We start from the raw sequence: 26,068 nt of genomic DNA, 5'->3' as shown, positions 1-26,068 counted from the left end.
GCGGGGGGGGGGGGAGGCAGTGATTTTATGCCACTGTCTCCTTTCATACATAAAGTCTGTGTTTCTGCTCTAAGTGTTGCTGTTGGCGGCTGTTCCAGTACAAATGAAAGAAAGAATGTGGCTCCCAACGCCTACACCCAGGAGCTTTCAAAACAGGAGGCTGCTACACCTGTGGGGATAGAACAAGTGTATCAGTGTCCCGGGCTCTGCCTCAGCTCGTCCGCCTTTGTTAGCTGGAATGTGCCGATGAGACAATCAGGTGCAGCAGGCGCGTGGCAGCCTGCTCCAAGGCTGCGTCTCTGGAGACAGGGAGGGGCCTGTGACTCATGGAGCCAGGTAAGCTCATGATAACCATTTCCAACTGCTGCAGTGATTTAGGGCAGAAGGGAACGTTTTGTGGCATTAGATGGGATTGGTCTGCTGCTGCACTGCTCTCTTGTACAAAAACACAGAGGAAGGGAAGAGGTGCATGCAGGATAAAAGCAGGAGAAGACTTGGGGTGGGGGAAAAAGAATTTGGGGTGTGTCAGAGATTTCGTGGCTGCCAAAAGATAATGCACTGGAAAATTACTTGGGCTACCTTTATTATTTATTTCATTATGACATTTATACCCTGCCCTCTCCTCTGAGGGAGGCATACATAATTCTCTCCCTCCCCATTTTATCCTCCCAACTACCCTGTGTGGTTCTGTAGGTCAGGCTAAGAGATGGTGGCTGACACAAGGTCACCCAGTTAGCTTCATGGCTTAGTGGGGATTCGAACCCTTATTTCCCATGTCCTAGTTCAACACTCTAACCACTACACCATACCCTTGTGAACTTGTGACTGGGCTTTTTGAAATGGTTGCATAGTTCCCATTCATTTTGATGCAGCTTGCTTGGGAGAACGTCCCATATTATTGTGCTCCATCTGTGTCTGGTACAATTTGGCTCCAGGTGATTCTGTTTTAAGGTTGATCGTATCTCCTTGTCTAGACATCCTCCTTGTGAATCCTTCATTGTATCGTCCTTCACAACTGTTGACAAACTTTAGGTTCTATAAAATAAGAAACTGTACAACATTCATATCCCTACATTCTCAATATCTTCATGAGCACATGCACACACACACACACACAATTTGTACAAAGGAAGTATATCTTAATGGTACCCAACTACCTAGCATTAAAATTTAGCAGAGCATGCTCTTTCTGTCTCCTGATAATGTAGATGCAGCTAATTCAGAAGTAAAATGTAAATAAATTTAAATATATAAGAACGGAAGAAGGAAAAAAGGTAGACAGAAAGATTCAAATGGTTGTCAGAGCACAGAGAAGCAGTAATTTTACCCCCAAAAGAAAGGGGACCCTGATTAAAAAATTGAGGCATGATTATAGAAGGAGAGAAACAGCAGCAGAAATGGGCAATTTAGCAGAGCAATTTGATATGTCATAATCAGGGCAACAATCTGCTTTTATGAAGGCAGGGCAGATTCCCAATAATTCCTGGATTTAGTAAATGTTAAAATTAACCAAGGTTTGATTAAACCCCCTGGATTTAGTTATACTAAAAGCAGCTCAGCAGAGCTAGCTGGATGGGCCATTAGCACGGGACAAAGGCCAGTGATGGACCATCAACGAAACCATCAGAGGGCAAAACTGCTAGGCAAGGGGGAGCAGGGCCCCTTCTTTGCTGAGTACTAGCAGGCAGAGCCAAAGGCCAGGTTTAGGCATAGGCTAGGGGAAGGTCCTTGGAGTCAGCAGCGAGATTGAGAAAGAGGGGCAGAACTCCATGTGAGCTGAGTGTGGCAGGCTGGAACTGAGAGACACAGAGGAAGGCTTTTTGCTGTCCTCTGAATCCAATGCTGCTCTTAAGAGCGAAGCCAGACCCTTGTAGGATGTGAATGCTCTGCAATCCCTCCATCTAGGTGCAGGCTGTATATATGTGTAAATAAAACCATATTTCATTAAGACACCACAGTCTCCTCTGTGCCACATTGTCCCCAAAGGGAAAACAGACCCTAGTAAGCACGCCTGCAAACCTTGGAATCTTGCACTGCTCATGGAGATTGAGGTGTCGTGCATCACTACTTTTACACAATTTATGGTCCTGTCCTGTTGGCTTTCTGAAGTTTTTCTTTTTTAAACAAACAAACAAACAAACAAACAAACAAACAAACAAACATTGCTCTCTGAGTACAGTGTGAGCGCTTTCCTTTAATGTGCAAACAGGATCAGCAGACGGGTTATTAGATCACTTAAATTGTTTTCCTTGCAAGAAAAGTGCCCCAAAGCAGTAGTATTCTTTCGGTATCAGAAGCCATGCTTGCGGTGGCCAAATTATATGTTAGCTACAAAAATATATATCCTCAAAGCGTGGGTAGAAAAGTGCTCCCGATTAACATGAAAAGGATGAATGGGACTGATTTCTGTTAATGTGTAGCAGAGACTTCACAGTTCAGTGGCTCCATGGTTCCATTGGTCTGATTCAGTTATAAGGCAGTTGAATAAGTAAACTCGGCACCAGCGCCAAAAATACAGCCCCAGTGCCAGAATCATCCTTGACATAAACCAGGCTCCTCTGTGCATCAAGTACCCCTTGGAAAGCCACTGTCACTGTATCAGGCTGTAATAGAGGAGGGGAGAGAAGTGATGCAGGGCCACTTTCCTCTCCACTAAGAAGCCAGGATCCGCCTCCAAGTGTCACTTGGAAGCTGCAGCACAGGAAAAGGGAAAAGGGATGCAGGACTACTCTGCTGATGCAGCCAACAGACCAGAAATTTTTGGTGCCTCCTCTCCTTGAACTTTTCCATCTCAGCTGGTCAAGAAAACAACTTGTAACTCAGAATTTAAACCTAAGTTTGCTTATTTCCTCCTCCTTCCCTTTTTAGATTATATGTCTCTGGGTAGGAACTACTTTTTTTTAATGGATATGTAACCTTACAAGCTTCTTTGGGAGTCTTTTTTGGCTGAAAGGAAGGAGAACAAATAAAAATAATAGATAAATAATCTACTCCTGTGCTAGTTCTGTTGAAATGAACAAACAAGTCACAGAAGTTACTAGGTGTGATGTCCCATATTCTGGCAGAGAATGTCATAAATAAACCTGGAGTGTTAGTTTTTCACACTAACACTCCAATTCAAATTGATAGTTTATTTTGGATGAATGGGGCATTTGAATATGCATACAACAATAGAAATAGATTAGCCTCTGAACTGCAAATGACCAGTTCTTTTTTTAAAGGAGGCGGCGAATGGGATGAGAACAAAAACACAAACTCACTGGAATCTTGAATGCAACTTAAATCATTTCACTAGGGTGGGGAGTGGGAAATCTTGTAACGACTGTATGTAAAAATATGGGCAGCTGTTGGTGCAGATGGAAACCCCTTCCAGGCTTTACATGCTTTGCTTGTGCCAATTTATTTAAGTACCACCTTTTCCAGCATGCTGAGTATATATTACTGTCAAGCCCTAGTATTAGGAGAAGGAGCACGCAAGCCTGCACTAGCAGTTAGCAGCAAGTTTATAAGAAGAGTCAACAGCTCTGAGCAAGGATGGTCCATAGGCATCTTTCTGTAAGTTTGCTTAGGCACATACGCATCATATGATGTAATGTGTTCTCATTTTACAAGCTGAAAATGGAGGGCCAATCAGATGCACCTCCAAGAAATAGAAACTATGATACAGAAAGGATATACTAGACAGCTACACACAGATCTGGATAAATTCACTCATCTGAGATAACAGAGGTAGAGCAAGCTCAGAATAATATTTCTTCAGAAATGAATGTGGGAGGGAATAATGTTCTTCACTACCTTTTGCTGCAGTTATAGAGCAAAAATAGCATTTTACAACCATTTACTTTCCTTCATTATAGCAGTGTTCATGGCTATATTATCCTACCAGTGAACTCATAGCTTTGTTTTCCTTTTTCCAAATTAATGTTTATTACTCTTACTTGAAAAAAGAGGGATTGTGCTGTAGTTGTTAGAGTGTTGGACCTGGGAGACCAGAGTTTGAATCCTGACTCAGTCATGAAACTCACTGGGTGACCTTGGGCCAGTCATTGCTTCTCAGTCTAACCTACCTCGCAGGATTGTTGTTGGGATTAATTGAGAGGGGAAGATGCAGGGATGCTACCTTGAGCCACTTGGAGAAAAAGGTGGGATTATAAATGCAATAAATAATAAAAAAGGGTTTTAATCAAGTTATTGGAATTCTGGATAAGCTTTGCTAATTAACACCCCAATATTCTATTACATGAAAACACACATTTTAACTCTTTCAATTTTCTACCTCCTGTTATTTTTGTTAAAATTAATGTATCTATGTATAGCATTTTCTCCAAGCCTCAATGCACAATTGTGCATCCTCTCAACATCATCAACCTCCAGCTATTCCCAAGTAAATGAATGGAAAAGTTGTGCAGACTCTGAGCATTTATATGCCAGATTGGGGCATATAAGTCTATTCATGCATTAACCCATATATTTCATTATTTTCAATTAGTACAGCTGCACCGGGTGCGCCTACAAAAATGGCCCACTTATTCATGTTACTTAATTAACATAATAGGAAACCCAGGCTGGTCCATTGTTCCCTGGTGAAAGACGCCATAGTTCAGGGTGTGATGTAGAAACGAAGCTGCATCTTTCTGCCACAGCTCAGTGGTAAACCATCTACTTTGAATTCAGAAGGTCTGAGGTTCAAGGTCTCCAGATAGAGTAGAGCTGCTACTAGTCAGTGCAGACCAGAGGTAGCCAACTCAGTGCCCTCTAGATGTTGTGAACTACAATTCCCATCAGCTCCAGCCAGCATGGCCAATGATCAGGGATAATGGGAGTTGGAGTTCAAAACATCTGGAGAGCACCACATTGGCTAACTCTGGTGTAGACACTACTGAACTAAAGGGACCAATGGCCTGACTCAGTATAAGCTAGTTCTTATTAAGGTGCCCCCAAAAAGAAAAAGAAGAATCAAAATGTTTTCATCAAGTAACAGCAGCTAAATAGCAAGAGAAATCAAGCTGCTATTTTTTTTTCCATATGAAGAGAATTAATTTTGTTTAGAAATCCAGAGTTCCCCTTTCTCTTTATTCTGTGTATCTATGAGCGTGACATTGGATTAATTTTACTCTCTTGATATGGAATTGTTTGGGATGAATCTACAGAAAGGCAATTAGCAGCCTAAGTGAGCACACTATTTAAATATTTTAAAACATTGCTCTACAGGGCAAAGGAAAGTTTGGCTTTGGTGTAGAATTACATGGCAGTAATGACAGAGGTTTTCTGTTGAGTCACCCTTGATTCAGGTACTAAACCCCCTCAATTAAGAGACAGTGTAATTATTCCTGAATCACGTTAGCAGGTGGGTCCAATTAGTTCAGCAAAATAAAATGGAAAAGGAGGAAAGTTGAGATGGACTTTAGCTTTGTACAAGAGGCGTCTTGGACCATGGACATTCATGTATCAACCTCTACAACGCTCATGCAAGAACAGAAGCAAGCACAGTAGATATTTATTCTGTTGCGGACCAACTTGCAATGACCCCCACAAAGGCCTAGACAATGATAGGGTAACAAACTGCACAATACAACATTCTGGGATTTAAAATTGGACACAAGTTTTATTGATTACAGTTGTAGGTAAGCTTTGGCTCAGGCATTGGGTATATATCCATTGTCAGCCTCTAGTTGAATGGCTGATGCATGAGCCAGGTTGTGCTTGTGATTAGGGGACCTCCTCAAAATGTGGGTCTACCTAGTTGGCCCCCTGAGGCCACTGCCAGAAGCTCTATGGCCTGTCTGCCCCCATGCTTGGCTTCTGGACAGAGTCTTCCCACTAGACCCATTTAATGGGGTACTGTGTCATCGCAGCTGGTTGCATAGGGGTGATGCACCACTTCACCCCAACCCGATATTAGACTAAGGATTGCACCCAATGCCTTATCCACCAAAAGTTGTGAATATTTGCTATGAGGAAGGCAAAACATCCAAATGGGGCCAATCTGTTTGCAGGAAAATTCCTTTCCGGCTCTGAATACGGCAAACATTAATGAATCACAGCAAGGTCAATTAGTGGTGCAAGGAAGAAAAAAGGTCAGCATACAAATAACCACAGCATAGAAGGTGGATAGGCGAGTTTTACCTGTAGATATATTGTGTGCTTCAAGATTGTCACTATTTTTGGGTAGGATCCAATCACATATCAGCAAATTCAGCTTGCACAATTAAAGAGCTCTTGTGCATCAAGCTCACTTCTTCCACCCCCGCCCTCCATTCAAAATGGACTCTTTGCGATATGGAAAGCAATGGGGCAATAATATACTGCAAAGTGTTAAATAGCGCTTGGTGCCACTTCCTATAACTGCCCCATAAATCAGAATGAAGGCTCAATAAATAACTGGTGTTGTCTAATCTACCCATAACCGCTATGCAAGCCAATCAGGATCAGTGCTCAATGAACAGGTTGTCTAGAAGTGGACATGGTCTTTTTTCCTTGTTTCCCTTGTTCTGCTTTGCTACGTTTCAAAACCAAGGCATCTACTGCAACTCTGCCAGGCTATGCCATTTCCTAACGTAGTTTCCTGAGGAAATATTTTGCATAGCCATTAAAGCATCAGCCATAAAATACTGCAGATGTATAACCTAGTCTTTCATTAAAATGAATAATTCTCAGCTGCTGAAAGTACACACTGTCCTCGCACCATCAATGTGTTATCTGAGGCTCCTCGAGAGATGTCTGTAAATAGTAATGCCTAATATTTGTTGTTAAGAGACAGGCAGCGAGGGCTCAATGGAGCTTAAATGGCAGTAGAAATCAGATACATTCTTGTTCAGAGCTACGTATCGAACCTCCATCAGACACACTCAACATTTTACTGTTTCCTCTCTCGCCCCTTCTTAAATTTCATCACCTCGAGTGCTGTTCTTAGATACCATGCCTTACACAAAAGAACTGTCATAAGATGAATCTATGAAATTTTGTCAGCCTTTGTCATCGGACAAGTCTGACATTTGTCTGTGGACAATTTTCTTTTACACATTTCATAACTCTTTGTCATTGTTCTTGTTAAAGGATTCTGTGATTCAACTGCGATTCAGGTATGACCATTCATAAAAATGCACAGCTTTTCCAGATGAAAAGCAGGGTGTAAATGCCATAAATAAGTAAATGAATGCATGCATCAAACATGCTGGATTGCCTACACTTCTGTGTTGGAAAAAGCTTACAGGCATACAGAAGACAGTTACATTCCACAACATCAGAAGGGTCAATTTTGCTATGTAATTAGTTGTAAATGTGGTAGCCACCTCCAATAGCCACCTCCAGTAGCAGTTTCCAGCCCAGGTTTTCAGTGAAATAGGACTATGTGTGATCATCACATGATAATCTACACATGACACGCTTGCTATGTCTTGTGCATGTAGGAAGTGGATCATGTCTGAAGTATCCCTAAAAGCCAGTACAGTTGACATTTACTCTTATTGGTCAGAGGGGGAGCTTTCTGTGGAACTCCAGAATTATGACATCAGTATTACATAAAAGCTTACACTGGTTAGTTATTGGGCAATCAGTTATATGTGAGTTACACAAAATCTATGATAATTGTCATAGAGCCTGTCATGGTTAGTTTGCCCTGAAGAATACTTGAGGGCACATTTGGTTGCTGAAAAAACCATAGCTGTCCTTTGGACAAGGCAAATGCAGAGTGAGATGAAGAATGTCTTATCTGTAGAACAGTATTTCTTCACTGCCTCTATTGCATCTGCAGAAAACAGCAGCAGGAGACTTTTTCAGGTGGTTCACAATTTAGCGGAACCACCTGCTACATCGGGGCCCAGCACGGGCCACATGATCTCCTGCAATGATTTTGCAAAGTTTTTTGCAGATAAAATCGCTCAGATTCGGGAAGAAGTAGACTCCACCGTGGGAGCAGGGCCGGGGTGGGAGAGTGCTAGAGTTTTGTCTAGTCAAGTTGCGTGGAATCAATTCCAATCTGTTACCTCTGAGGATGTGGACAGGCTGCTTGGATGAGTGAAACCAACCACCTGTCTCCTGGATCCTTGCCCATCCTGGCTTATAAAAGCTAGCCGGGAAGGACTGGGCGATGGGCTTTGTGGGGTGGTGAATGCTTCCCTCCATGAGGGAGCCTTCCCAGACCCGCTGAAAGAGGCGGTTATTAAACCGCTTCTTAAAAAACCATCTTTAGAAGCGGCCCTGATGGCCAATTATCGCCCAGTCTGAAATCTTCCATTCTTGGGCAAGGTGATTGAGCGAGTGGTTGCTGAACAACTCCAGGCACGCCTGGAAGAAGCGAACCATTTGGATCCCTTCCAGTCGGGATTCAGGCCTCATCATGGGACTGAAACTGCCTTGGTCACACTGGTTGATGATCTCCGGCGGGCTAGGGACAAAGGTGAGAGCTGTTTCCTAGTTCTGCTGGATCTCTCAGCGGCGTTTGATACCATCGACCATAACATCCTTCTGGACCGTCTTGAGGGGCTGGGAGCTGGGGGCACTGTCATACAGTGGTTCCGCTCCTTCCTCCTGGGCCGTATTCAGAAAGTGGTGGTGGGGGGTGAATGTTCAGACCCCTGGGCTCTCACTTGTGGGGTGCCTCAGGGTTCTGTCCTCTCCCCCATGCTTTTCAACATTTACATGCAGCCGCTGGGAGAGATCATCAGGAGGTTTAGGCTGGGTGTTCATCAGTATGCGGATGATACCCAGCTCTACCTCTCTTTTAAATCAGAACCAGTGAAGGCGGTGAAGTTCCTGTGTGAGTGTCTGGAGGCGGTTGGAGGATGGATGGCGGCCAACAGATTGAGGTTGAATCCTGACAAGACAGAAGTACTGTTTTTGGGGGACAGGAGGTGGGCAGGTGTCAAGGATTCCCTGGTCCTGAATGGGATAACTGTGCCCCTGAAGGACCAGGTGCGCAGCCTGGGAGTCATTTTGGACTCACAGCTGTCCATGGAGGCACAGGTCAAATCTGTGTCCAGGGCAGCTGTTTACCAGCTCCATCTGGTACGTAGGCTTAGACCCTATCTGCCTGCGGACTGTCTTGCCAGAGTGGTGCATGCTCTGTTATCTCCTGCTTGGACTACTGCAATGCGCTCTACGTGGGGCTACCTTTGAAGGTGACTCGGAAACTACAACTAATCCAGAATGCGGCAGCTAGACTGGTGACTGGGAGCAGCTGCCGAGACCATATAACACCGGTCTTGAAAGACCTACATTGGCTCCTAGTACATTTCCGAGCACAATTCAAAGTGTTGGTGCTGACCTTTAAAGCCCTAAACGGCCTCGGTCCAGTATACCCGAAGGAGCGTATCCACCCCCATCGTACTGCCCGGACGCTGAGGTCCAGCGCTGAGGGCCTTCTGGCGGTTCCCACATTGAGAGAAGCAAAGCTACAGGGAACCAGGCAGAGGGCCTTCTCGGTAGTGGCGCCCGCCCTGTGGAACGCCCTTCCAGCAGATGTCAAAGCAATAAACAACTACCTGACATTCAGAAGACATCTTAACGCAGCCCTGTTCAGGGAAGTTTTAAATGTGTGATATTTTAGTGTATTTTTGGTTTCTATGGAAGCCGCCCAGAGTGGCTGGGGAGGCCCAGGCAGATGGGCGGGGTATAAATAATAAATTATTATTATTATTATTATTATTAGTAGTAGTAGTAGTAGTAGTAGTAGTATGTTTCTTAGCTTTATGCGACAATGGATTCCTGGGTCTATATTTTCATGTGATGATAGGCAACCCAAAATAATTTGCTTGGGTGATGTTCCATGCAGCCAGGGCACAGTCCCATAGCAAAGTTATGCTCAGAAATGAGTCTCACTGAGATCAATGGGGCTTACTTCTAGATAGGTGTGTATGGGATTACTGCCTAAGGCAGCCTTTTCTACATCATTGTTATGAATAGTTTAGGAACATAGGACACAAGTCAGATCAAACTTTACATTGATTTTTATGGCACTGGATCGCCGTCTTAGATTTATAACCTTCCTTATATATGTATAATTGTAACCAGATAAAGATTCACTTGTTTGAATCAAAACTACTCTTCATGCAATGGAAGTAGTTCATGTGTTTTGCTTTTGGAGGAGGTGGAATAATACACTTCACAGCATTGCTCTGGAGAACTGACAAGCTCAGCATGGAAGGGAAGCAAGTTTTATTTTCTTTTTTTAAGGCTTAGAGCTGCCTAAAAAAAAAAAAAAAAATCAACTCCCAGCCATTATAACAGCACCAATTCTTTCAGGGGTTACCATAGGCACTAGATCAAAAAAAGACGTCTGCTCTGGTGATCCTGAATAGGAACACACTTCACGCTAAATGGAAATACATAGTAAAGGATTTGTCACTTGACCATACTCTCTTAACATCTCTTGAAAATTGTTATTTAATAAGGAAAGTCTCCAAAAGGAAATATAAGCAACAGTTTTTTCCATAAAGGATATATCTGTTCCAGGCCAGTTGGATTTTCTGTGGGTACTGCCATTACAAAAAGGCTGCAAATATCATTACAGTGTTTGCATGTCAGAAAGTCAGCAATTGTCAGTCCTAGTTGCTGCTTCCATTTCTTTTTTTGCAGAAGAATTGTTTTATTTTGGTATGAGCACAATCTTATTATCGTACAGACTATGCTCTGCCTGATTCTTCCAATAAATTTTCCTGTGCATGAAAAACTCACTGTTGCTGCTGTTCTAACCTCACTCAAGTGTAAGCCCCCTTGAGAGAATTCATGGGGTTGTATCCTTGTGCCTGATTAAGTGGGATTTACTTTAAGTAAATATTCATAGGATCAGGCTGTAAATAACATGTAACCTAAACCCCATTGGTTTCAATGGGACTTGCAACCAATTAGTATTTCCTAGGTTGTGCTTTCTGTGCCTTAAGAAATGCTGAATAACTGAGATCTGTCATTTGCGGTTTCACTCAATTTCTCATTTCCCCAATCTTAAAAACAAGTTGTGCACATTTCCACATCAGCTTGTGATTTATTCTTTTTTTTCAGTTCTCATGAAAATTCACCAGCAGATTTTCCTTAATATATACATTATTGCAAGCACTTTTCACTAAAACAATGCATTTTTATGCTATTTTTGTAAACATAAATGCATTTTATGCACACTTTACCCCCAATGTGTGCATTTTTGTACACATTACTTGGCTGTGGAACTGCATTGCAAAATTTTGAAGATTGGCTGCATTTTTGTTTGTTTTAGGAAATGCAAATTCCATAGGTTCTCCTTTAAATAAGAACTGAAATAAATTTATCCCCATCCTTAATACTCAATGAGAGATGCTGTAGTTTTGAAAATTAACTTGCTAACAGTAATTCTTTGCTTTTATAATCTTCTGTGACAAGACTAGTTCATGGATATACAGTCGTGGGGCACACGACTTTGAATTCTGTAGTTATACATTTGAGCACATAATAACAATCATCTGTTCCTTAGCAGGTCTTAAAACTAGGTAAATACAACCTCAGATCAGATGAACATTCTTTTTCAACTAACTTTATGCTCTGCATAGCTGTGAGATAGCAGCTACCTTTCTTGATGAGATGAAAGAAAAATCCAAATTCCCATTCCCAGATGTGATGGCTAATACATGTTCTGATTTTTTTTTTTAAGGGTTCATTATACATTGTCAATCCACTCTGATCTTGTTTCAGTGACCTGGCTATGGATATCAAGCTTGTAGAGATTAATATCCGATCTGGCTCTCAGATACATTTTGTTTCACAAAATACCCTTAGTCTCAGCTAATTTGTATTGCACACACATCCGCTTCTCCCTTTTAAGGAAATAAAGTCCTTATGTTTTATGCCAGGGGAGGGTACTTTAGAAAATTTTCATTTCTCCATGGTGTGTGTGTGTGTGTGTGTCTGTTGTGTACATTTTCCTTGGTGGCAATGAACAAAGTCCTCTTCTGTGGCGGCTCCTCTCCTGTCTCCTTCAGCAGACTCAGTGTCTGTACAGGGAATTCCTGTTCCTCGACCAAACCCACAGGCCCTCGGCACTGAAGAACGAGGTCAGGCATCTCACACATACACTCTTCTCCTGCTGCTGATAGCCGATCTATGCTCCTGAGACATATGTAATGAAACATACACATAACAAGTGTGTACATGCACGTGCAAAAATGCACACACATACAAACAGAGCCATTGCCTCCTTGAATGGAAGGTGGAGTTGCTTTTTAAAGCAAACTCTCTTTATTCAATAAAAATGCATGCCAAATTGTGATAGCTACATTTCTATTGAGCCAAATCATGTGTCGAAACCTTGCATCATTTTATTGCTTCTGATAGAAGCAGTTGGATTCCAAAACTGATTTCAGACCTTTCTCTGTACTTTGTTTTATAATTCCTTACTGAAAGAAGACGATGCTGGCAGAGAGCGTGGCTTATGTATACTTCAGTCAAAACACTCAAGCACTGTATTTTAGAGTTACAGTATTTGTTTTATGTTGTCAGAGGAATGCAGGTGCTTTCATAAAAATCAATTGTATCCTTAAATGCACCCCAGTTAGTCAGTAGTTCAGGAAATATCCGCAGGTCTTTAGAGTTTTGGCGTAGCTTTAGGGATAGCCACAATCACATTTTTCTTGCATTGGATGCCCAAATCTAAAGCCAGTGATTTATGTTCACAATTAATGGAATAGTATCAAAGAATCCAGTACATGAAGCATGATAGGATATAATGTCAAAACCATTTCTTTTGAGTTTCTCTTCAGCTCATTGTTACTATTCACAAGTGCTGAAAAATAATTAAAAATCATGGTTAGTTTTCAGCTAAATAACTGCACTAATATGACTTTCATTTGCATAACAGGACGCCATAATCTCCCCTCTCTATCATGATTATATTGAAATATATATTTACAAACATACTTAGGTATGCATTTTATCACAAAATAAGTATTTAAATAAGTACCTTATCTCAATGTGCTTTGTGTTTTTATGTTGTATTTTTATATTGTGAACCGCCCTGGGATCTATGGATGAAGGGTATACAAATTTAATCAATCAATCAATAATAATTCTACATACATTTGATCCCAAAATCCACATTTTAAAATCCACTTTGGTACATTTTTTGAACCAAGAAGTGTTTCACAAAATTTGGAAATGTGCAAAATCTGAAGGATAATTATGTTCCGATTCATATATTACTGCAGAAGGTTTGAATTAGATCACATCACTTAAAAATACAGACCAAATAAAATTTTCTTCCATTCCTGCTGAGCAAATGTGTGCTCCCAACCCACAATTAATACCATTGCAATCAGAAAGAAGTGAAGAGCTGGTGGTCAGGGTTGCTTCATTCATTCCATGCCCATCAATTCTTCCCAGAAATGACTCCTATGACCATTTTCTCTCTTGCCAGTCATACTTCTGGTTTCAGAGATTGGAAAGGATTTTAAAATGGGGGCATTTCCCCTGGGGAGAATCAGTGGGTAAGGCAGAAATAAGTTTGCCTTCCCAACTGCTGTTTCTCTTCTCTGTCCACATTTGCCTTGTGTAATGTGCAGTTCTCCTTTGAGGGATTTTAACTTGTCCAAGGCCACCCAGTGAGCAGCATGGCTGACCAAGGACATGAACCTCGGTCTCACATGTCCCCATCTAAACCTTTCTGCCTGACCATAAGGCTGTAAATAATTTGAGAGCTGTGTACAGTTGTTGTTAGTCCCTGCATCTCAATGACACACTATGTTCAAGCTTGGCTGGTAGAAAGTCAAATAAGCCTTCAACATTTTTTGAACCTTTAGCTTTATAAAGAATGCCGAAAGACACACACAAAGTGTGAAATTGGCTTATTGTATTTAATCTCACTGGTGGTGACTTACTTTACATGTAAAGTAAGATAATGGCACACGTATCTTTCCACCAGAGCAGAATGACCAAAGGCTGCTGCTTTTGCCCCTGCATCCCAGTATCTGCCGCCTGAGGCAGTCTCTTCACTTTGTCTAATTGTAGGGCCAGGTCCTACTGCTCTTGAAGATTTGATGTGAACCTCTGCCCTATTCCACTGCAGCAGGTTGAAAGTGTTTTTACTTTTCTCCCATAACGTTCTTGTTCTGAGCAATCTCCTTTGTTTCTGAGCTGGAACATCCAAACAGCAGACAGGTCCAGTACTGCAACTGTGCTTCCAAGATTTGCTAACCTGGACGATTAGTGGCGGAACTGGAATTATTTCATATTTGATTCTCACTCCTCATCATCAGCTTAAGGTGCCAGAAACATTCTAGCCCTTTTGCAGCAGGAGGAGTTGCTCTGTCCTTTTGTGTTTGTTTTGCTAATGTTGCTAGTTAGGAATATCTTCTGCTATAACAGAACATGAAGCCGGCTGTCTGATGAGCTATCACTCCACAAAATGCTGATTGTAATCAGATGGCTTGCCGAAGGCCTTGGCTCTGCATGTTTGTGTGTGTGCACACATGCGTCATTCTGTGTGAATGCATATTCAGGGTGGTGATTTCCTGTACTTGGCTCTTTAGCACTCTGCACGTAGTAATGTATCTGTGTGCACCCAAGCACTTATGCTATATGCTTCTTCCTGATAACACAATCTGCAAAGGCTGCAAGTAGGAGTAGTGAGTGACGAATTAGAGTGAATAAATTGGGGGGGGGGTGTTTTGGTGGGGAAGGGGTTGTGGATTGCAATCTGCCCCTGTTAAAATCAAAGGGGGCTTTGCTACTGATCTCACTGGAAGAAGAGCTGCATATTTGGTGCAATATGAGCAACCAGAGAAGGATTTAGTTTGATTGGTCTGTTGCAGAAGCTCAGAAAGCTGTTTGGCCCACTCAGAACAACACTGCAAAGACCCAGACCTAAAGCATTAATGACTGGCTGTATGTCCAACTGAAGGCAGAGAACTCTTAATTGGCAAGGCATGTGCTAAACAGGAGCATGCTGCTGACAACGCCAATGTTGCAGGTTCAATTCCCTTAAAGGACAGCTGCATATTCCTGCACTACAGGAGGTTGGACTAGATGATCCTCAGGGTCCCTTCCAACTCTATGATTCTATGAGATAGCCCCTCTACTTCTATGAGTGATATCAGATGATGAACATACAGTATGAAGCTGCCTTCCACTGAGTTGGACCATTGATCAATCTACTCTGCCTTATTGTAGCTCCTGGGAGGAGTCTTAGATTCTTCCAAAATCATCTCCCTAAAATCCTTTTAACTTGTTATATGACAGGTAACTTCTGCTGGGGTCCATGCTTCCATGCATGGATCAGCAGGGCTGTCCCAATATAACTTGCTGTCAGAAGTGAAGGACAAGATGGCACCTCTTACCATTCCATATATACAGTGGTACCTCGGGTTAAGAACTTTGCTTCAGGATGAGAACAGAAATCGTGTGGCGGCAGAGGCAGCGGGAGGTCCCATTAGCTAAAGTGGTACCTCAGGTTAAGAAGTTTCAGGTTCAGAACAGACCTCCAGAACGAATTAAGTTCTTAACCCGAGGTACCACTGTAGAAGCCAACTGGACTGGCAGTTCAATTTGATGGGCAAGAGGATAGTGTCCTCCAATGCTTGTTTGGGGTGCCAGAGTATGTGGCATACACAAATCTGTCCTTCACTATAAGGGAATAGCTGGAGGTTTGGGAGAAACGGCCAGGGAGCTGTCTTACCTACCCCTAGCGTTTGCTCCCTGAGGCAATCATCTTGCTCTGGCCTAATGGTAGGGCTGGCCCTGCCTGCAGGGCTAAACCAGAACTATGCTAGCGAAGCTGCCAGACATTCTCTTCATCTCTTTCCCACTCTTTAGCATAGTAAAGTGCCATATTGTATTAGACAGTTTTAATCATTGCTCCTTCTAATTGTAATTATGGTGGTTCCTCAGTCTCTCTAACATCTAATAAAAATATTTCTTCATGAAAATTCAGAATATTGTGTTTGGGATTGCTAGTGTAGACACTGCAATAAATTGCATCTATAAAGCTTCTGCTACAATCTGGAACTGCATCTAAGTCCTCACATCCTGTTACTATTCTCTGTGCTATGTCTAAGCTGCTTGCTGGTCCCATTTGCATTCTTGACTCATCCATCTCCTTAGAAGAAGTTGGATCTTAACCAGTTTCCTAGATTATGTGCATTGCCTTCTGCAAGCATTGAGTCTTCTGAATGCTCCAGAATATTTTGGAGGAGTTGACCCCTGCATCACCTGACCTTGAGGTCAAGACAACCTCTAATGCCTGTTGCTTTGTCAGTATTTCATTTTGCCAAGACTTCTCTGTTTGGCCTTGATCCTCAAAAAGTAGCTTATATCCTAAGCTTAGTCATCCTATTGATGTTGATAACCATTCCACGAAGTGCACCAGACACATTGCCCAGAACAGGTATTCTGCTTCACCAAGCTTTTTTCTTTTCTTTAGAAACTATCATTGTTGAACCTAAACATAGGGACTTAAGATCTGAAATGTGGTTTCAAGGGATCAGTGATGCTCAGTGATGTCTACAAATGAATGCAGCCCACTAGTATGAGTTGAGTCAGGAGTCACTGTGAGTCAGAGGCACACCTCTAGAGAGTCACATTTCCTCACCTATCTTTTCATTGTTCCAGAAAGGGTTGTAATTTTATAATAGGAAATTACCATGCCTCTCCCTTCTTCACACAGCATTATCTACCGAGTGCAGGAATGAATAAGGCAGGGCACAGTAACCATCCAGCCTTAATCTGGAGGGGTTGTCTTAACCACAGAGCCTGTCTCTGTGGAAAAGGTGCCAACTGTGAGGTGGTTCACATGACCTTCAGTTACATGTTCAAAGGGGTGTGTGTTGAATTCTTTCCAGGATTCACTCACATAGTAATAATAATAATAATAATAATAATAATAATAATAATAATAATTTATTATTTATACCCCGCCCATCTGGCTGAGTTTCCCCAGCCACTCTGGGCGGCTCCCAATCAGTATTAAAAACAATACAGCATTACATATTAAAAACATCCCTGAACAGGGCTGCCTTAAGATGTCTTCTGAACGTCAGGTAATTCTTTATCTCTTTGACATCTGATGGGAGGGCGTTCCACAGGGCGGGCGCCACTACCGAGAAGGCCCTCTGTCTGGTTCCCTGTAGCCTCACTTCTCGCAATGAGGGAACCGCCAGAAGGCCCTCGGCGCTGGATCTCAGTGTCCGGGCTGAACGATGGGGGTGGAGACGCTTCTTCAGGTATACAGGACCGAGGCCGTTTAGGGCTTTAAAGGTCAGCACCAACACTTTGAATCGTGCTCGTACTGGGAGCCAATGCAGATCTCCCAGAACCGGTGTTATGTGGTCCCGGCGGCCACTCCCAGTCACCAGTCTAGCTGCCGCATTCTGGATTAATTGCAGTTTTCGGGTCACCTTCAAAGGTAGCCCCACGTAGAGCGCATTGCAGTAGTCCAAGCGTGAGATAACTAGAGCATGCACCACTCTGGCGAGACAGTCCGCGGGGAGGTAGGGTCTTAGCCTGCGTACCAGGTGGAGCTGGTAGACAGCTGCCCTGGACACAGAGTTAATCTGCGCCTCCATGGACAGCTGTGAGTCCAAAATGACTCCCAGGCTGCGCACCTGGTCCTTCAGGGGTACAGTTACCCCATTCAGGACCAGGGAATCCTCCACACCTGCCCGCCTCCTGTCCCCCCAAAACAGTACTTCTGTCTTGTCAGGATTCAACCTCAATCTGTTAGCCGCCATCCAACCTCCAACCGCCCTAGGTGTCTATATTGGTCCCCTTCATACATAAGACCTCTTCACATGGTGGTGGTAACAATGGTGATTTTGCATAAGTCAGAACCTTATTGTTGTGTTTGTGATTCACCAGCTTTCCTTGTTGTAGTCAAGAGTAAGGATACAAATGAACCCTCAGGGTCCATTCCAATTCTACAGTTCTATGATTCTAATGTATAACTTGCCACTGCAGCAAGTTGGAGGCATTATCAGCTGATTGCATGCATATTTGGTGGCATACTTGTAGAGGAAGAAGATTCTGGAACTTTGTGCATCTTTAAGACCACAATCCCCATGATGCAGTGCATTCTTGAATGAAATCGCTGTGTGAGAATCAGCTACAGTTTGGTTTTGACACTGTGGGAATCTGTTGCCTGGGGCTTGGAAAACCGAATAAGGAACATCTTTATGTTTAATATTTGTTAGGTTTTATTAAGTTTATTTTGAATTCCTTTTGCATATTGTTTTAAAATATTTTGTTACTTTGGTGCCTACTTTCAATTGTGGGATTGGGTATGCTACAAATCTAAATGCATATTCAGCACCTAAGGGTCCACACCTGAGACCTTCCGCATGCAAAGCAGATACTCTGTCACTGAGCTATGGCCCTTTTATGTACACATTTATAATAATTTTATATTACAACTGTGTTGTATGTGAGCATTTTCCAGTTAACAACAAAGTTAAGCCTTCCTCAGAAGCTGCCTACCACATGTTGGCTAATCGTGTGGAAGGAAGCTGTGCCTCCTTAAAAGGTAAAGGGACCCCTGACCATTAGGTCCAGTTGTGGCCGACTCTGGGGTTGCGGCGCTCATCTCGCTTTATTGGCCGAGGGAGCCAGCTATGCCCAATGCTGAAAATCCCCTTGGCTGCACTCCTTAGAACATGACACATTGAGCATGATGTCTGCAGAGGGAAAGCTTAAGCATGTGCATGCCTATAACCTTTCAGGCATCCAGTTGTGTGGAAGTCTATGCATATGTAGGCTTCTCCAAGTATACACTTCAATGCACCAATGCCCACATGGTGGGGGTGGATGTTGTGTGTGATGTTAAGGGACAGGTCAATAAGCACCAACCTGCTCCATATGGTTAGCCCTATGTGGGGAACAGTGAGTGCTCACTGGAAGGACAGATTGTGAAGCTGAGGCTCCAATACTTTGGCCACCTCATGAGAAGAGAAGACTCCCTGGAAAAGATCCTGATGTTGGGAAAGATGGAGGGCACAAGGAGAAGGGGACGACAGAGGACAAGATGGTTGGATAGTGTTCTCGAAGCTACCAGCATGAGTTTGACCAAACTGTGGGAGGCAGTGGAAGACAGGAGTGCCTGGCGTGCTCTGGTCCATGGGGTCACGAAGAGTCGGACATGATTAAACGACTAAACAACAACAAATGTGGGGAACACAAGGTCAAAAGAGAGATTTAGACGTTAAGCATATGCGGAATGGTTCTGGGAGTGGTTGACGTTAACCTATGAAAAGGAATCAGCAGTGTCATGATTCTGTAAGCTCCCAAAGATCAGATGCTGGCAACTTTATATATGTAAATTATTTCTCAAAGGATTGTAATGAAATAACACTACCCATAAGCTGAGGACTCACACTAGCTCCACAGTAGCCTCTTTCTGAAAAGCCTTTATATAAGGAGATGTTGTTTGAGTTGAAGTCATGTTGCTCAGCAACTGATGTGTTTAACTTTTTTTTATATAACATTTCATAGCTCATGGGATTTTCAGCATTAGAGCTAATTTATAAGAAGGCTCCAGTGTAGTTTTCTGAAGTTTACTTTACCATAAGAAAACATTTTCAAATAAATGGTGTAATCTCCATGATATGTATATTATTTGTAGGCTCCTTGACTAGCATTATTATTGAAGCTTTGATGGATGGGGTAGGCTCTCACTGAAAGACCTAAGGTGACAGGTTAGAGTTTTTGTGTCCCCACCCCCACCCCACTTCCAGTTCAGCTCACTCTTCTCTTCCCCCTCCATCCCAAACTGAGAGATATGCACAGGCCTTTTACTATTTTGGTTAATTAATTATCTTTATACATTTTGTACAGAATAACTAATATCCTGGCTGGAAGGTACATAGCTAAATGAACTCTTTGTGGGTTGACTAGAAAACTGTAGACACAAATATTCAACACAAGTATTCAGACAGAATACTCCCCCTTCCAGTTAAATAAAAATAATCCCTTCTGTATTTTCAATGTCTTTCCCCCAGGCTTAACAGAATTCAAGATTAGTCTGTGTTGCTCACAATATGGATATCTGGATTTCTTTTTGCATGTGTGTGTGTGTGTGTGCGCGCGCACGCGCAGACTGGCAATGTACTCTCAATGGGCCTCGTCACCCTAGCCCTGAAAATTCAGTACAATGTGGACACTGTGATGAAGTCGGGGCAGTGGGCCTTTTGCTGTTTGAGGTACTCAGCACCTGCCCAAATTTACCATCTTCCAAAGCTGCTTTCTCCTATAACTACAGTTATAGACTCTTGAGAGTCCCATGGACTGCAAGAAGATCAAACCTATCCAAACCTGAGTGCTCACTGGAAGGACAGATCCTGAAGCTGAGGCGCCAATACTTTGGCCACCTCATGGGAAGACTCCCTAGAAAAGACCCTGATGTTGGGAAAGATGGAGGGTGCAAGGAGAAGGGGATGACAGAGGATGAGATGGTTGGGCAGTGTTCTTGAACCTTCCAACATGAGTTTGACCAAACTGCGGGAGGCAGTGGAAGACAGAAGTGCCTGGCGTGCTCTAGTCCATGGGGTCAAGAAGAGTCAGACACAACTAAATGACTAAACAACAACAACAACAACAACTACAGTTAATAATAATAATAATAATAATAATAATAATAATAATAATAATAATATATTAATACCCCACCCATCTGGCTGGGTTTTCCTATTAACATGCATATAATAATGAGAGGCTGACTATCTTGGGGTACAACTGAGAGTATTGGGTGATGTTTTGGCTAGGGTGATTAGAGTTGGCTGTACCCACCTTTTCTATCGCTCGTCTGCCTTCTGGAAGTCATCCTAAATTCTCTGGCCAAATGTCTTATATGACCCACTATCTCCACTGCTCGTTTTCATCTAGAGCTGAGCAAACACAGGGAGAAAAATATGTTCATAAACATTTGCTCAAATAAACACCACAATTTGCTTACCTGGTACCCACAGACCCTTTTATTCCCTTTTGCCAAATACTGGGACGAGAAAATGTTTGTTTCACAAACATACTTGCCTTAATGGAAAGTGTCTTGAATTCTTGATGATACTTATGGCTGTGAGAGGGAGTTTGTGTGGCTATCTTGAAAACACTTTTGGAGTTTCATAGTTATCTCCTCAGGGATCAGTGTGGTACTCAGAGACATTGCTATAGTGTCAAAAATTAGATTCTGACTACAAATTTTAAATAGGACATAGTGAACTAGTTCTGCAATGTATAGTTGAATAAACTAGCTGCCATATAATTAATTTTTCCGTGACAAATTCATTGGATGCAAATGTGAAAATATGTGGGGGGAAATGATAGCTAAATTAATTGAAAACATCCCTGCAAATATTTGAACAGTTAGAATCAGTTGACAATCAGTAGATAAAAGTCTGTGGGCCAGAAGTGGTGGTCACTTCCTTCTGGATGGAAATAAACATGATGGCCTTTTTTAAAAAATAAAGCCTTTGAGCCTGGTAAAATTATCAGCCATTTTTGTCATCGGCAATGAGTAGTTTTCACCTGCACAGCAACACTTTCATGATGTAAAAAATAAAATAAAATAGTCATGAATACATAGGGTAGTGTTCAACTAAGCTTTACTCAAGGTAGACCTACTGAAATTCATGCTCCTCCATTTCATTGGCTCTACTCTGACTACACTTTAGCTGAGTAACAGCCAATATATCCCATTTTTGACAGGAACAGAGTATCCTGGGAGAGAGCATGGTGGACTAGCTAGAACTTCAGAGTACTCACATTGTAAAAAAATAAATACAAATTCCAGGTCCTATTTGGTGGTTTTATTTGCTAACTCTTAATTTCCTTTTGGAAGAAAGGCAGGACATACATTTTAAAAAGTAAGCTAAACAGCAGTTGTCATCATAAAAAATTGGCCGCTATAAATGTATCTTTATCAGAGTGGGACTTGGTGGGTCTGACATAATCTCATTATGGAATTATGTTGACAGCTAGCAATCACTCTGCTTTCTTCTAAAAGCTTGAAATTTACTTATCTTGCTTTAGTATATTTCCATGTTCGTAAGTCAAACTAATGAGTCTATATTAGGTATTTTCCACTTGCCTGGGCCCACACAGGTTTCCCACTATTTCTCTGATATGCTAACAGGTGGCCTAGCTAACTCCTTCAGGATCCTTTGGTAATGACATCAGGTTCAAGTGATTTTTATTCCTTCAGACTAAGCAAGTATTATTGGATACTTACATTATCAAGGGTAATAACAAATGCAGCACACAGCTGCTCTACGGTTAGGCAGGGAATTCATTTTTTTATTTCTGTCTGATGTGAATTTCTGTTGGAACTTCTAGGTTTATCTTTTAGCAGGTTTTATATTCTGTCCAGAAGGATTTCTCTTCACTTTGTGAATATACAATATACCCCCTGTCTCAAGTCTGTGAACCATACCACTTTTAATGGCTATTTTAGGAAACCACCAAACTTTTTGTTAAGCAAGCTAAGTCGATCATAGAAGCGATGGGGAGGTGGAAGATAAAGTGCATTACTTTGTGCATTGTCCCTTGTACAGAGATTTCAGAGCTTGTGTTTTGAGAGACCTTCTGACAGCAAGAGGTGGCCGGACCAGGCCTGATATTGCCTGTGATATGTTTGCAAAGGGACAAAGCAAAAAGTAATGCACTGTTATATTTCACCTCGGCAGTACCACAAACACATGTTTGCTGGGCACAGGGAATCCCTTTATGCTTTCCTCCAAATAGTCTGAAGGCATTCTTTGGGAACAAAGTGCAGCCAAAGCTTTTATGAGGATGACAGAAGTTAGATCTTGAAAGTATTCTTGAAAATATTGGTCAACAAATTAAACCAATGGGAAATGGGTCACTGCCCACCCACCCCAGTCTTAATTCCTCCAAGCTCACCTGCCTTTTTCCTTAGGACCAGTCCAGGGGGTGGCAGTACCTCTCTGCTTCGTTTTAGCATTGCCCTTGTAGGAGCCAACTCCTGGGGGCTGTGGGGGCTTCAGCCCCACAATAAAATATTTGTTGGCATTCCCGTTCAAATGGTATGTGTGTGTGCACTATGTCATGTGGGGCAGAGCTTATCTGGGCACCCACAATATTTTATTCAAGTTGGCACCCCTGCTCAGCAGAGAGGAGGATGGGGACAAACAAGAATTAGTTGGCTCTTCCTGTCATTGGCTGTGGCTATTCTTGTCACTGGCTCTGGCATTGCCTACTGATGACCTCCTTGTTTTCTGTCCTACGAGCCCTAATTGGCAACAGCCACTGCTGAGGCCCAAAAATACTGGGAAAGATTTCTGGAAGTAATTAAAGAAATGACAAATGAACACTTACATTGTGATAGGCTGGTGTATCTTTTAAATTCCCCATCCTCTAAAAAAGGAAACCTGGATCACCAAGCCATGAGCTTTGGCTGGTATTAAATCTATTAATAGTGGCTAGAATAACATATGCCAGATACTAGAAAGATCAAACAGAATCCGAAAGAACTGTTAAAAGTAAGGGAAACAACTGAACTGATAAAATGAGCAGCTTACAGGAAGCTATATGTTAAAAGTAGGTGGAATATCAAGAATGGTTGTGAGCTGGGTACTTGACTGAAGACAGGAACAAGTGCTGGAACAAAATACTATAATATATCTTCTGTGATATTATGCAATTAGTTAGTACAAGAGCTCAATCCTACACTCTTTTTACATTTACTGGAAAGTCTTAGCATCCCAAGAAAGCGATGCTGAAATTACACCAGTGTATGTTGCTTGCCAGTGAAGTGGGACTATTGGATTGCTCTACTTAATATTTTAGTTTCCTGTTGTTTATGAGTGTGGGTGTGCAGATTTTATTATGAATGCAGTTTTGTGCCTGTTTTATCATCATTTGTCCAGAGATGCCAAATTAATTGTTTGTTGATATAAAATCTCTCTCTCTCTCTCTCTCTCTCTCTCTCTCTCTCTCTCCCTCCCTCCCTCTCCCTCTCCCCCTCTCTCTCTCACACACAGAGTGTAAACCCATATGAAGGTTGCAAAGTGAACATTTAAGCTTAAAATCCTAAGGACAATTATTTGGAAAATTATTTGGAAATTAGTTCCAATGAAAGCATTGAAATCCCCCCCCCCTATGCTTAAGATTAGGATGGAGGAGTATAAATCAAGCATACACAAGAAGATGTTTTGCTTAAAGGACTCTGTATTCAACATGTGACACATTAACAGACAAAGAAACCTTGTTCCTCCATAATGTAATCAGCATATCCTATGGTCTCCTCAGGCTTTTCAGCATTCACTTTCTCATTTCCTTAAACAAGGCTACAAGACTGTTTCACTCAGTCCTAGGAAACCCTGAGGTTAAACCAAGAACTCCTTTCTAGAACGCATTATGCTGTGTTAAGTACATTTCTTCCTTGCTATTAATTTACTGTGGCATGGCATGAAGTAGATTGCATCACAATTACAGTGTACAGTTTCAGGAATATTTTGTCTGCATGTTGGTATGGAATAACACTTGGCTTAGAATTTGGTCTGATCTCCAACCAATCCTTGCTTCATATTTTGTATGATTACAGCCATATATCCAAAACAGGTGAGTGCATAATATCCTCACTTTGGAGGTGTGTGTAGCCTGGTGGGGGGTGGGATGGACAAAGGGCAGTTGTTTTTGCTTAGCCCTTGGATATGTATGCAGAAAACAATGTATCCACAAAACATTTCTTGTCCTGGGATTTTGCTTGAGAGCCAGAGAAAATCTGCTTAGGAAGCAAAAGGCCCCCTTCCAGGTTTGTGTTACTTCGGAGGGGGGAAAATATTCAGAATCTCAAAGATTTATTATTAAGGCACTGTTCTTGATTTGCCCAAAACACAGGCCAACACATAAAACTGCAGCCTGGACCTGGCTGACATTTTCATGGTTAAGCAGCAATGAGTCACCAGCAAAAGAAATGGCCAAAATTAAGCCTTATCTAAAACAGGGCTGCTTTCATATATCTTCTAAAAGTCAGGTAATTGTTTATTTCCTTGTTTATTTCCTGATGGTAGGGCATTCCACAGGGAGGGTGCCACTACTGAGAAGGCCCTCTGCCTGGTTTCCTCACTTCTCACAGGGAGGGAACTGCCAGAAGGCTCTTGGTGCTGGAACTCAGTGTCTGGGCTGAACAATGGAGGTGGAGATGCTCCTTCAGGTATACTGGGCCGAGGCCATTTAGGGCTTTAAAGGTCAGCACCAACACTTTGAATTGTGCTCAGAAATGTACTGGGAGCCAATGTAGATCTTTCAAGACCAGTGTTATATGGTCTCAGTGGCCACTCCCAGCCACCACATTCTGCCACATTCTGGCTGTCACATTCTGGATTAGTTGTAGTTTCCGGGTCACCTTCAAAGGTAGCCCCACGTAGAGCTCATTGCAATAATCCAAGCGGGAGATAACTAGAGCATGCACCACTCTGACGAGACAGTCTGTGGGCACGTAGGGTCTCAGCCTGCGTACCAGAAGGAGCTGGTAGACAGCTGCCCTGGACACAGAATTGACCTGCACCTCCATGGACAGCTGTGAGTCCAAAATGACTCCCGGGCTGCACACCTGGACTTTCAGGGGCACAGTTACCCCATTCAAGACCAGGGAGTTCCACCCACCTGTTCGCCCCCGTCCCCCAGAAACAGTACTTCTGTCTTGTCAGGATTCAGCGTCAATCTGTTAGCCACCATCTATCCTTCAACCACTTTCAGGCACCCACACAGTACCTTCACTGCTTTCACTGGTGCTGATTTGAAACAGAGATAGAGCTGGGTGTCCGCATACTGATGAACACCCAGCCCAAATCCCCTGATGATCTCTCCCAGCAGCTTCATATAGATGTTAAAAAGCATGGGGGAAGAGGATGGAACTCTGCAGCACCCCACAATTGAGAGCCCAGGGGTTTGTTTCGCTTTTACTTAGTGTCAGATCACCCACATCCATAGAGGTAAACACCAGGTCTAAGGCATGTCCACGACTGAGTTGGACCAAACTTATTCAGGGACAGCCCCATGAGGGCCATGCTTTCCACGAAGTCCTGAGCGCCTCCTTGTAAGGTTGTGTCAGCATGGATGTTCATATCCCCTAGGACAACCAAACTAGGTGTCTCCAGGAGCACAT

At 42.6% G+C, this 26,068-nt stretch overlaps 1 long non-coding RNA gene across 2 annotated transcripts in view; it reads left to right on the top strand.

The window, feature by feature from the left end:
• The first annotated feature begins 212 nt into the window (after positions 1-212).
• LOC309349146 overlaps positions 213-26,068 on the top strand; it is a 70,910-nt gene continuing 45,054 nt past the window's right edge. For both annotated transcript variants that reach the window (XR_014159764.1, XR_014159765.1), the window contains exon 1: positions 213-336. This is a non-coding gene — a long non-coding RNA (uncharacterized lncRNA). The remainder of the gene's footprint in view (positions 337-26,068) is intronic.

The sequence above is a fragment of the Podarcis erhardii genome (assembly GCF_964252035.2).
Source record: "Podarcis erhardii genome assembly, chromosome: 8".
NCBI lineage: Eukaryota > Metazoa > Chordata > Lepidosauria > Squamata > Lacertidae > Podarcis > Podarcis erhardii.
Note: the sequence above shows the minus strand (reverse complement) of the source record. Positions and strands in the feature narration are given on the sequence as shown.